At 57.7% G+C, this 12,347-nt stretch overlaps 1 protein-coding gene across 2 annotated transcripts in view; it reads left to right on the top strand.

Annotated features, from left to right (window-relative positions):
* The first annotated feature begins 9 nt into the window (after positions 1 to 9).
* Positions 10 to 12,347, top strand: part of ST3GAL4 (ST3 beta-galactoside alpha-2,3-sialyltransferase 4) — a 54,041-nt gene continuing 41,703 nt past the window's right edge. For both annotated transcript variants that reach the window (XM_012556396.2, XM_004379339.2), the window contains exon 1: positions 10 to 50. The gene's annotated coding sequence lies outside the window, so the exon portion shown is untranslated. The remainder of the gene's footprint in view (positions 51 to 12,347) is intronic.

Genomic DNA, 12,347 nt, shown 5'->3' with positions numbered 1-12,347 from the left:
TCCGAGCCGTGCGCGGAGCTGTCCTGCCCCGCCCCGCTCCACCCGCGAGGGTGAGTACGCGGCGGCTGTCTCCGGGGGAGCGGCGGGGTGCGGGCGGGCTGCTTCGGGGGCCCGGCTGGCTGGTCCCCGCCTGGCGCCGTGGCTCCTGCCAGCCCGGGAGGTGGCCGGGACCTGGCACGTGGTTGCAGCGCGGGGTCGGGATTGGGGTGGCCACAACCGTGGGGCGCTGGCTTCCGGGGTCCCTTTCCCTGGACCAGGTTTGAGCGGGAAGCCCGAGTCTCTTCGCTCCCTGGGAGTGAGCAAACGGGACGGTTCTCTTCTCCGGAAAGTTTCTACCCCCACCCCTGCGCCTGGGCTGGAGAGGCGGCCCTCACCTCCAGCATCCTCTGAGCTGTGGTTTCTCCCACAGCTGCCCCCAGCAAGTCTAGGCAGAGGTGGGCTGGCTTTGCTGGAGGAGGTGACAGGCTTGGCTGGGTCCTTCTGTGTGCAGGTCGCGAGGTCGCTGAGCAGAGCCCAAAGCTGGGGGTTTCCTGCTGGAGCCTGACCGTGCCAAGGACACCAGGGCCACGTTTTGGGGGTCTTTGGAATCCTGTGCCTCAGAGCTTCCTGGGTGGTGGGCAGTAGGGAGGGATGGTACCTGGGTGAAGGTGGGCTACAGCTGTGGGCAGAACCCCTGGACCAGCTGTCTGCCCTGGCTGCCTCCCCTGGGCCCCTGCTGGCGGGGACCTCCCAGCCAGCTGGAGCTACCAACATGTCTGCCAGCACTGCCCCTCCGTTCTCAGTCCTCGGGGGAGACTTCCTGGGCCGTCTGAGGCCTGATCGCTGGCAGCTGCTTCCTCTGTTCTACAGACTGAGGGCTTGGCTTTGGGGGGCTGCTGTCAGAAGCTGGAAGTGTAGGCAGTGTTCGGGTGCTCAGCTGTGCCTTGTCTGACCTCATGGCCACCCACAGCCTGTCACCCCTGCAGGCACCTCAGGGAAACCTGTGCTTTCCGCCCTTGGAGTGAAGCATAGTGTGGAAGCCAAATTCAGGCAGACTTATTCTTTGTGGAACCTTGGGAACTGGGCCTGGCAAACGCTGAGCTGTCACAAGAGGCAGAAACGGACACTACTGTCTCCGGAGCTGCCCAGGACCAGTCCCGACAGACTGCACCCTCCCACCTGCCCTCTTCCAGGCTCTGGCACTGACCTCCGCCAGGGAGATTTTAAATGAGTTGCTATGTGTTAAGTGCTTTTAAAAGGGTGCCCGTACAGAGTAAGGGCTATATAAGTGTTTGCTATCGTGAATATTTCCCTCACTCTGTTTACTCTCAAAGCTGCCGTGTAACTCTGAAGAGGGTGCCTGGAGACACCAGCTGTGTGGGGCCTAAAGATGAAATTTCGGGACTTTTTTTGCGGGGAGCTAGTCTGGGAATGGAGCCCCTGGGTGATGCACACGGTTAATGCTCTCGGCTGCTAACCGAAAGGTTGGAGGGTTGAGTCCACCCAGAGGCACCTGGAAGGAGCCCTGGTGGCACAGTGGTTAAGGCACTCGGCTGCAAACTGAAAGGTCGGCGGTTTGAACCCACCAGCTGCTCCATGGGAGAAAGATGTGGCACTCTGCTTCCGTAAAGATTCACAGCGTTGGAAACTCTATAGGGCTGTTCTGCTCTGTCCTACGGGGTCGCTATGAGCCAGAATTGACTCGATGGCAATGGATAGAGGTGCCGCAGAAGAAAAATCAGCCACTGAAAACCCCGTGGAGCACAGTTCTACTCTGACACACATGGGTTCACCGTGAGTCGGAGTCAACTTGATGGCACCTGGTTCTGGTGTGAGAACACCCCCTGCGTAAGCTGAGGCAGCCCAGGGCCCGCTGACCTGAAGCCTGCTCTGCTCCTGTCTCCACTCCCAGGGTGCGCTCCGAGCCCCGTCCCCCGGCATTGGTGTGCTAGGTGGGCGATTATGGGTATCTGGTGGACTCTGGGCTCCATGAAGAAATTGAGGACATAGAGGGAAGAGACAGGAGAGTCAAGAGTTGGGGCCAACCCTGCAGACTCCAAGTGGACGTGCTGGGAGAGGGGTGCAGGCGGAAGGAGAAGTTAGTAAATTAAGGAGTCCTTGGGTGGCACAAACAGTTAAGTGTTCGGCTGCCAACCAAAAGGTTGGCAGTTTGAATCCATCCAAAGGTGCCTCAGAAGAAAGGTCTGGTGATCTACGTCTGAAAAATCAGGCATTGAAAACCCTGTGGAGCACAGTTCTACTCTGACATACATAAGGTCGCCATGAGTCACAATCAACGTGGTGGCAGCTGGTTTGGGTTTTTGTTGTTGCTTGGACTTGGGGCTGAGAAGGCATCTTTCAGCTCAGGAGTGGGCTGCCGTGCAAGGACAGCGAGGCCCCCTTCGCTGTGAGTGGAGGGCCCAGGCTGAGGAAGCGCTACCTTTGGGTGTCTTCTCTTCCGTGCCTCACAGCCTTCCCTGCTCTGAGGCAGTGACTCACGTCCCACCCCTCAGAAACCGTGCCTTGGCCCAGCCCTGTCAGACGCCCATGATCCCATTCTCTGGGTGGGACCAAGAATCGTCTTCTCTCTGAAACTGTAACACATTCTGGGCAGGAACCCCCTTCCTCAGGCAGGAGCAGGGAGACCGGACCTCCTTCCTGGGCTCCAGCTCAGCCTGTTGTCAGTCTGTAGTTAACCCACGCCAGCCCGGCCTCAGGCGCCAACCCAGGCCCTTCCTGGACAGATTGTCTGGGTCTCTCCTCCGAGAGGCTGCCCCAGCGGGCTTCTGAATTCCTCCACTCAGCGTGGCCCAAAGTTTTGCACCGTCATTGCAGGGAAGGGGGCACTCTACCTCTGATTAGCACAGAGCAGGTTGCCTGCCTGCCAGGTCCCAGACCCTGGGCCTAGGAGTGGGGGAGCACAGGCCAGCTGAGGAGCCGCAGGGGATGGGGAGCTCTGGCCTCTAGAAAGGGGCCCTCCAGGTCAGTGTCCCCAAGTGGGGTCTGAGGTCAGGCCTACAGTTTGCACCTCTGAGGTGCGGCCCCTCTGAGATGGACCCTGGGTGCCGGAGAGCAGGGCAGTGGGGGTGGGCAGACACCCTGCGTCTGCATGAGCTTCCACGCTCCTCACCTCAGTCACACTGGGCCCTGTGGTTAGTATTTCCCTGCAGTACATTGATGGTGGTTTTGCAGCTGCTGCTCAGTCTCCTGCCCCCCAGAATCCTGCTTCCTTCTCAAGACCCAAGGCCTTTTGACCTGACCTTTTAGCTTTTATGAGGAAATGCTAGAGCAGGTGGGTTTTGGTGACTGCAGTTATTGGTTCCACTTCTCTCTGGTGTCACACTTTCCCTGAGGTGCTCAGTGGTCTTAAGCAAGTGTCCTGAGGGTCCCTGGAGGGGCTGCTGGGCTTCCCTGGGCCTCAGCATCACCCCTGGCACCAGCCACATTTGTGTGTGTGTGTGCAGGGGGGAGTGATAATCTATCCCAGAGACAGAGAAGGGGCCAGGTGGAGCAGCAGGATGTGATGCCCAGGTCCCTGGGGCTTTGGATTGGTGGTCCTGAGCCTAGCAGGGGGCTGGCCTCTTCAGAGGGGTTGCATTGGTTTGGTGGCTCTTCAGGGTAAGGAGAGGCATGAGCCCCAGCATCCTGAGCTGAAGGTTTTCTTTTGGCCTTGGACCCTTGCCTGGGGCAGGAGACCTACAGTGCCCATTCCACCCGCCAAAGCTGCCCTGCAGAAAGACGATGTGCTGGCCCTAGAACCTGAAGCCTGGGGCTCTGCTCCTAGCCCCGCAGAGAGGAGGGCCTGTGCCGAGGTGAGGGTCTGGCTAGATCCTCAGTTTCCCACCTGGGGCTTGAGTATGAGGAAGTCCTGACCACAGACACCCAGAAGAGCTGTAGTTGTAGAACAGTCCTCTTGCTGCTTGAGACCCATGGGAGGCTCTAGAATCTGGCTTTCTTGTTTGGGGTGGAAGCCTGGAGATGGCTGGGTCACTGTCCTCACTGACTGTGTTTCTGACTTGGGGAGAGGTCCCAGGGGCCGCAGACTCTTGTGGGACTTTGCGCCCACGGCCTGCCTTATCTCCTCTGCCCACTGCAGCACTGCTGAACACCTGTCCTCATAGTAAAAAGGGACTTAGCACATTACAAAAATACTTAACGTTTTTCAAGCACTTACTAAAAGCCTTAAAAAAAAAAGAAAAAGAAAAAGCTGTGCTAAGGTCCCTGGGGGTACAAGTAGTTTGCTCTCAGTTGCTAACCTAAAAGTTGGTGGTTTGAACCCACCCAGTGGTGCTGCGGAAGAAAGGGTCTGGCAATCTACTTCTGTCAAGATTACAACCAAGAATACCCTATGGAGTAGTTCTGCTTTGTAACACATGGGGTTGCCTGAGTAGGAATTGACCTCATGGGTATGGTATACACTTATTGATATCCTCTCATATAAGCCTCACACAGCTCTATTATTAAACCCATTTATAAATGAGGAAATGGAGGTGCAGAAAGATTAAACGACTTGACCAAGGTCACACAGCTGGTAAGTAGCTGAGCTGGGATTCGAATCCAGGCCTGTTTCCCAACCTGTGCTTTTAAACTCAGTCCTCTACCACTACCCTCTGTGCTCATTTTATCTAATCTTTCGATGAAGAAACCGAGGCTCCGAGATGTGGAGGGATTTGCTCAAGGTCAGAGTGGTTTAGTGACAGATGTGGAGCACAAACCCAGGTCTCCTGATTCCCAGCCCAGCTCACGGTCGGCCGCCCTGAATCCCAAATTTTGCGCTGCCCATCCCCCCGGAGCCCGCGCCCCCTGCGTGCAGGGGTTTGGCCTGTCAGCCCGCTCTCACTCCGTCCTCCCTCCTTCCGCGCCGCCCCTGCCGGCCCCCACCTCGCGCTTTCCGGCTTGCCCACCAGCCACCGTAATTGCTTCCATCTGCCCGCCTGCCTGCCGGCTCCGTTCCTCTGGAATTGCGGCTCCCCGGCTGCCGCCCACATGGCTGCAAGGCCTCATCCGGCAACCACGGAGGCGCGTGGGGAAAGGGCAGGCCCTGCCCAGGTCTGAGCGCAAGCAGCAGGACCGAGGTGGCGGCCCTGGCGCCCAGCGGGGCCTCACAGTCCCAGATTCTTGCCAGGCAGGAGCCCCTTTGCTCCCTGGACCCCCATGGTGTCCCTTTCTGGGCTGTCTGGCTCAAGCCCGGCTCCCAGAAGACCCAGTTCTCAGTCCAGCGCGGTCGGGATGTGGTGGGCATCTTCTGGCCCGCACGGAGGCGCAGGGATCACAGCCCTTCCCCATCCCTTAGAGGTGGCTCAGGTAGAAAGGAGGGATACCAGGGCCCTCGGCTTGGCTGCCTGGACTGGAAGCTGGAGCAGGACAAGTAGGGTAGGGGGTGGGGGGCGTGCCCTGGGAGCCCACAGCTCAGAGTTGAGCTGGACGGAAGAGAGGCCAGGGATCCAGGGAACTGTGGACGAGGGGAATGTGTCAGACTTGTTTCATCTGCTCCTAGGAAATTGACTCAGAACCAGAGAGATGAAGCTTAAGGCTGGCATATTCTGGCTTGGTGTAAAATAAACTTCGCGGTCTAACAGAGCATTTAAGGCACTAGGGACTCCCGGCCTCAGGCCCTGCGTAGGCCGGTGGGGAGGGATGCGGGGGTCCTCACTGTGGCCATCTGGAGGTCTTAGGGCATGTGCCACCTTTGGAGAGCTGAAGATGTTTACGCAGACTGGTGACCTTGGCGGGGATAGTACAGAGCTGTCCAGGCATTGGCTGGGGGCACATGTCTGGTGTGGACTGGGTTTGAAAAAGTGAGATTTTAAGGATTCCATGTTCATGTAGGAGCCGTGGTGGTGCAGTGGTTAAGAGCTTGGCTGCTACCCAAAAGGTCAGCAGTTCAAATCCACCAGCTTCTCCTTGGAAACCCTATGGGGCAGTTCTACTCTGTCCTGTACGGTTGCCATGAGTCAGAATCAACTTGATGGCAGTGTTTATATAGCAAACCCCAGGTGGTGTAAACAGTTAAGCACTTGGCTGCTAACCGGAAGGTTAGAGGTTCAAGGCCACCCAGAGGCACCTTGGAAGAAAGACAAAGCAATCTATTTGGAGCACAGTTTTACTCTTGACGCACAGGGGGTCACCATGAGTCAGAGTCCACTCCGTGGAAACTGGTTTCTGGTATGTCCATCTGAGCTCTGCAACATGTCTGTCTGGTTTGCCACCATATTCTTAACGCTTGGAATGAAGTCTGGTAAATCAAAGTGGTCGGTAAATATTTGTGTGAGGAGGATGGTAAATACAGCTCAGGTTTTCTGACTTTGTCTTTACTGTGCCCTGCTTTGCTTCCCCTTTTTCCTAGGGTGAAGGGGGAAGAGCGGAGAGCTTTCCTTTTGAGAGGTGAGCTGTGTGCCAGAGAAGGCCGGGGCCCACTGCACACCCCACCGTTCCCACCCCTCCAGGCACCAGAGGGCAGACAGGCATCCGGGGCTGGGGTGGACAGGAGCCTGTCCCCTTTCTCCCCATCCAGGATCACCTCACCAGAATACTGCACCTGTGACCCCTCCCAGCCTAGCCTGTAGGTCTCTGCATAGACTGGTGCCAGCCTTACCTCCCAGGGCCCTGTCATCAACCCTCTCCTTGCCCAAGCAAGGCGCCCCTGGGAGTCCAGGGTCAGGAGGAGGGGTTCACCTCCCTTTCTTGCTTCAGCCGGAGCTCTTTTATTCCCTTTACATACTGGGTTTCCATTTAGTCTCCTTTGAAACTGGGACAGAGGGTTTCTTGGCTTAAAAACATTTATTTTGAGAACTCCCATTCTGTTCCAGTAAGACTGTTCTCGCTTCCCGGCAGCATGCCCCACCTATTCTCACCTCCTCACTTTTGTCACGCTGGCCCTCCCAGGGGCTTGGATGCCACTGGTAAGCCCCATTCTGAATTGCAAGTGTCCTTCCACCCCTGTCTGTGAGGATCCCCCCACCACCTAGAACACCATCACATCCTTCTCCCGAACCCTCCATGCCCTTCAGCTCCCACTCCTGTGACATAGAGGGGACCCTGTTCTTGGGGAGACCAGAGTGGCCCACACTGGGGCGCAGGCTGAACCAAAAGCAGGTGGGGGAGGCAGTGCTCCTGGTTGATGTGGAGGAAGGCACCGTTAGATTTTTATTCATGTAGACAGTTTATAGTCTCTCAGCCCCTTCATGTGGCTGCGTAGTCTTGGGCATAACACGTAGCCTTTGCTAGCCTCAGTTTCCCCCTCTTGAGAAATGAACGCTTCTTAAATGAGATAACATTTAAGACAGCATTCCAGTTACTGTTACCTAGTACTCAGTAAACGCGGGCTGGTGTATTTTCTGTGGAGTTCCTGGGTGGTACAAAGAGTTAACGCGCTTGGCTGCTAACTGAAAGGTTGGAGGTTCGAGTCCACCCAGAGGCACCTTGGAAGAAAGGCCTGGCAATCTACGTCCAAAACATCAGTCACTGAAAACCGTACAGAGCACAGTTCCACTCTGACACGCATGGGGTCGCCATGAGTCGGAATTGACTCAACAGCAACTGGTCTGGTTTCTGCCATTCCAGGCTGGGGTCTACTTTCTGGCCCAGGGGAGGAGGGGCACGTGGTGGCAGGAACAGCTCCAGGAGACAGACCTTTGTCTTTTGGTGTCTACTCGCCAGCTCTGTGACCTCAGGCGGGACGCTAATGTTCCTGGTTCTCAACCAGCACATCTGCTAACCGCGGTGATGGTTTCCACCCCCCGCCCCGCCCCGCACGGGGTTACGATGCACAATGAGATAAACATATCGTGGAGAGATCTCGGTGATCAGCTAATGCTCTCAGGAGGGCAGGGCTGGACCCCGCCTGGCTGACTGCTCACCGTTGTTATCACCAGCAGCTCACACAGCAGCCGCTCCCTAAGTGTTTCCTTTTGCAGATGATGGAGCTGAGACTCAGAAAAGGGAAATTCCTTGTCAGTGACAGAGACGGGACTAGAACCCAGGTCTTCTGACCCCTGGCCCAGTTCCCGTCTCATCTCCCGTGGTGCCATCCTTCCTCCTTGTCCAAGATGTGGAAGTACTTGGAGGAGGTGAAGGCACCAGCCAGAGGGGAGGAGGGTGCTTCTCAGTTCTCTGCAGACCTGACTGCTCCTTGCTCAAAGTGCCTGCCGCAAGAGGATGGGGTTGGGGCGAGAGGGGGAGCTGTGACCAAGCTCTTGCCTTAGGCTCCCACCTCTCAGCCTTCCCTTACCCCTTCTAGAAAGGCAGCCCTAGCCGGGCATCCTGCTCTGCAGCCCTGAGATGTGGAAGGAGGGAAAGGAAGCATCTGGGTGGCCAGGCCTTCCATTCCCTGGGCTGCAGAGAAGGCCCTGGTTCTCTCTGCCCTGGTGCCACCCACATCCCCCACCCATCTCTTTCCTTTCTCTGAGGCCCTGCTGTCATTCGACAGTCTGTTCTCGAGGACCCCAAGGCCTGGAGTTGTTGAGACTGAACCCCCCTAGGGCATGGGGGGCCCTTAGTGCTGGGCTGGCTCAGATGATTGGTCCCCTGGCCTGGCTTCTTCCCCGCTGAGAGGGGCTGCTAGGGGAGAGTGGGCAGGCTCAGCACCTGTTGATGGGGTGAGGGACTGCCCTCACAGGCCACGTAGGCCCTTCTCGCCAGACTTTCTCTGCCTTCTCCTTCTTGCCCCCTTGAGGCCATTCCTCTCCTCCTCCTCTCCCTCCTCCCTCCCCTCCTCCTCCTCCTTCTCCAGTTCTTTCCTGCCCTCCTCCTTTTCCAGATCTCTCTTCCTCCTTAGCCAGGGGGAGCGGGTGGCCTGGGCTCCTTGGGGGACTGGGCTATTCAGGAGAGTGGCAGCTAGACTGGGGGAGCGGGTGGCCTGGGCTCCTTGGGGGACTGGGCTATTCAGGAGAGTGGCAGCTAGACTGGGGGAGCGGGTGGCCTGGGCTCCTTGGGGGACTGGGCTATTCAGGAGAGTGGCAGCTGGACTGGGGGAGCGGGTGGCCTGGGCTCCTTGGGGGACTGGGCTATTCAGGAGAGTGGCAGCTGGACTGGGGGAGCGGGTGGCCTGGGCTCCTTGAGGGACTGGGCTATTCAGGAGAGTGGCAGCTGGACTAGGGGAGCGGGTGGCCTGGGCTCCTTGGGGGATTGGGCTATTCAGGTCAGCCTTCACTGGGACCCCCAAGGAGGAGGCGGCCGCTGCTCCCGATGCTGGAGCACCAGCGTTTTAGAGCCAATGTAAGCTGTCCTGGCAGTGGGGTTTGGCAAAGGGATGATGCTGTTACGTTTTCATCCGAAGTGTGCCTGCTGGGCCCTCACGCACCACCTTGGGCATCTGCCTGGGCAGCTAGGCGGGGTCTTGTCCTTCTGGAGCCTCAGGGTCTCCAAAGAAGGGCTGGCTGATGGAGCTTCCCTGGCCTCTGCCCTCCGCCCTCCTCCAGAGTGAGTTCTTTCCCCAGAGGTACCTGTTAGGATGGAGGTAGCTGCCAGAGCAGACAGATGGTTTCTGCTTAGAACCCTTCCAGATGAACAGACAGGTCTGTGGTGCTTGGGCTGGGGGGTGCGTCTGTGTGTGCACATGCATGTAAGTGTGTGGGTGAGTGTGTACTTGGGCTGTTGCACACGTGTGCATGCAGACACGGGGTGCGCTTGGATGGGTCACACCCCCATCTCCGGCCCTGGCGCTATGCAGCCTGCCTGCCAGCCTAGAGCATGCCTGCTTATGCTCTGGTGACCCTGGCGTAGCACTGTGGCTTTGTTCTGTCTTAGGGGCCAGCTGGTCCCCTGCTCTGGTCCCATGACTGCTGTGGTGACAATCCCTGGACACCCATTCAGCTGCCTGGGGGCCCTGGGGTGGCCGGTATTTGCCCTGATCTCCCAAAATGGAGGCGTGTAGGGGCCCTTTGCCCGGTGTCTGGGCCCTGCCAAGGCGGAGGGAATGGGGAACAGCTGTGTTGGCCAATTCCGGCTCCGTATGGATTTGGTTTGACAACAAAGCTCTCTCTGTGTGTTCCCAGGCCCCTTACATAACTGGGGGCTGGGGGCAGGGAGGCGGGGCAGGGGACAGGGAGATACCAGGATGTGATGGCCGGAAGCAGGACCAGGACGGAGGAGCAGGGAGGGGAGTGGGAGAAGAACAGAGTGGGATCAGGGGATAGAAAACAGTCTGGACCCCACAATTCTACTTCTGGCCTGCCTGTGGTGGCAAGGGGATCAACGTCCAGGTCTTCTGACCTTTGCCCTACTGATGCTTTATCTTCCCCACTGTGAGGCTGAGGAGGGGGCTTTGTGTCCTGCCTGGCGTGAGGCCAGGTAGGGGTTGGCCTGGCCTGAGAGGCCTGGCCTGAGCCCCACCCTATACCTGAACACATTCCATAAAGATAGGAATCCCTCTCTCCCCTTGCTCTGTGGCCGCTGTCCCCTCCCCCCAGGGTCCCAGTGCTGCTCCAGAACCCCCACTGGCCACCCCTTTCCCTGTTCCTCCTCAGGCTGGCCCAAGGCCCCTTCCCAGCTCACTCACCGCCCTCAGAGCAGGACCCCCACCCGGGCCCTTGCCCACGCCCCTCAGAGGCCCCAGAATTAGACTTTCTTCTCTCCATCACTGCCCCTGCAGCTGTCTAAATAAAGCGAGAAGAAAATGTTCTCTTTCCAGAACAGCTGGACCAATGGGCCAGCAAGGCTAGGTGAGCTGGCCAGGCTTGGGTGGGTTCTGGGGGGAGGGTTGTACGGTGTCCGGGGCCCTGGTCCCTCAGCTCCTTAGACAGGAGAAACTGGATACTCGAAAGAGGCCATCAGTGTCGGGGGGCCTCTGGCCTCCCTCCCACCCTCAGTGGGGCAGGGGGCCCTCTGGGTGCCTGGTCTTCTGTATTCTCTCCAGGTCTGCTGCTTCTCCGTGCCTCAGTTTCTCCAAGTCTTTTTCTAGCGCCAGGCTTTGTAGGGAAGAACCGCTGGATTTGCATTGGCCCGAAGGGTGCGCCACGAATCAGAGTCAACTGGATGGCTACTGGTTTGGCTTAGGTCCCTGCGTGGCCATAAACAGTTTGCACTGACTACTCATCTAAAGGTTGGTGGGTCGAACCCACGCAGCGGCACCGTGGAAGAAAGGCCTGGCAATCTGCTTCCATAAAGATTATACCCAAGAAAACCCTATGAAGCCGTTCTCTGTAACATGGGGTCGCCATGAGTTGGAATCTGCCGTGGGTTTGTTTTTTTGCTTCTCTAAGAGGGCTGTGTATCCCCAGGCTGCAAGGCTGAGTTTTAGATGGGCTGACGGGTGCTGTTCTGATCCAGGAACAAGGGTTGCCCCTCAGACGGCAGGAGGGAGGAGGCACTAGGGAAGGCGCCCAGATTTGGGGTTTTGGGTCCAGTGGGTGATAGAGAGCTCAGGGTTCTGCCCTTGGCTTGACCCTGACTTTGCTCTTATCCGGATTTAGCGTCTGCCCAGGGGCCATCCTGTGGGACCCTAGGCTGCCTGCATTATGGAGCAGTGGGGCGAGGCCCACATTGCCCAACAAGCCCGATTCTGGAATCTTCAGTCCCCAGGTGTTGTGGATTGAATTGTGTCCTCCAGGACTATGGGTAGTAAATCCTAAACTCTGTGCCTGTGGTTATCATCCCACTGGGGAACAGCTGTCTTTGTTATGTTGATGAGGCAGCCTTAGCGTGGGCTGCATCTTGAGTTGGTCTCTTTTGAGATATCAAAGAGATTAAACGCGGAGATGAAAGGAGCAGAGATGGGGGAAGAGAGATGCCAACCCACATGAAGATCACCCAGGAGCAGAAGCTCAAAGACACCAGGACCTTCCCCTAGAGCAGGCAGAGAGAGAAAGCCTTCCCCTAGAGCCGGCGCCCTGAATTCAGACTTCTATCCTCCTAAACTGTGAGAGAATAAACTTCTATTTATTAAAGCCACCCCCTTGTGGTATTTCTGTTACAGCAGCACTAGATGACTAAGACACCGGGCCAGATGAAGGGAGACCTGAGTCTTACCCTCCCACTACCTCTCCAGGCCAGGGCACTGGGACCATCCTGAGAATTGCTAGCACCTCTCAGGGCTTGAGGGGCTGAAGGGCTGAGGGGAGGGCGGCGCAAGCTGGGAGTCTCTTGATTTCTGTACTGACTGGGCTGGGAAGACGATCCGTCTCCCAGGTATTAGGCACAAGTGCAGAGAGTCTGGGACGGGCCAGGGTGATGGGAAGTGAGCGCTGTGGGGTGTGGGGCAGGCAGTGTCCTCCACAGGGGCACAGCCTCAGGTTGCCCCAGGACACTCCTAGCCCTCCTAGGGGCACTCCTGTGAGACCCATGGGTGGAGGCCTCCACTGCGTGTCTTCCACCTCTTCGCTCTCCTGCAGCCCCCTCCTCCCACAGCCCACCTCCTTGAGTTCCTTTGA

Source organism: Trichechus manatus, unplaced genomic scaffold, assembly GCF_000243295.1.
Source record: "Trichechus manatus latirostris isolate Lorelei unplaced genomic scaffold, TriManLat1.0 scaffold00064, whole genome shotgun sequence".
Lineage (NCBI taxonomy): Eukaryota > Metazoa > Chordata > Mammalia > Sirenia > Trichechidae > Trichechus > Trichechus manatus.
Note: the sequence above shows the minus strand (reverse complement) of the source record. Positions and strands in the feature narration are given on the sequence as shown.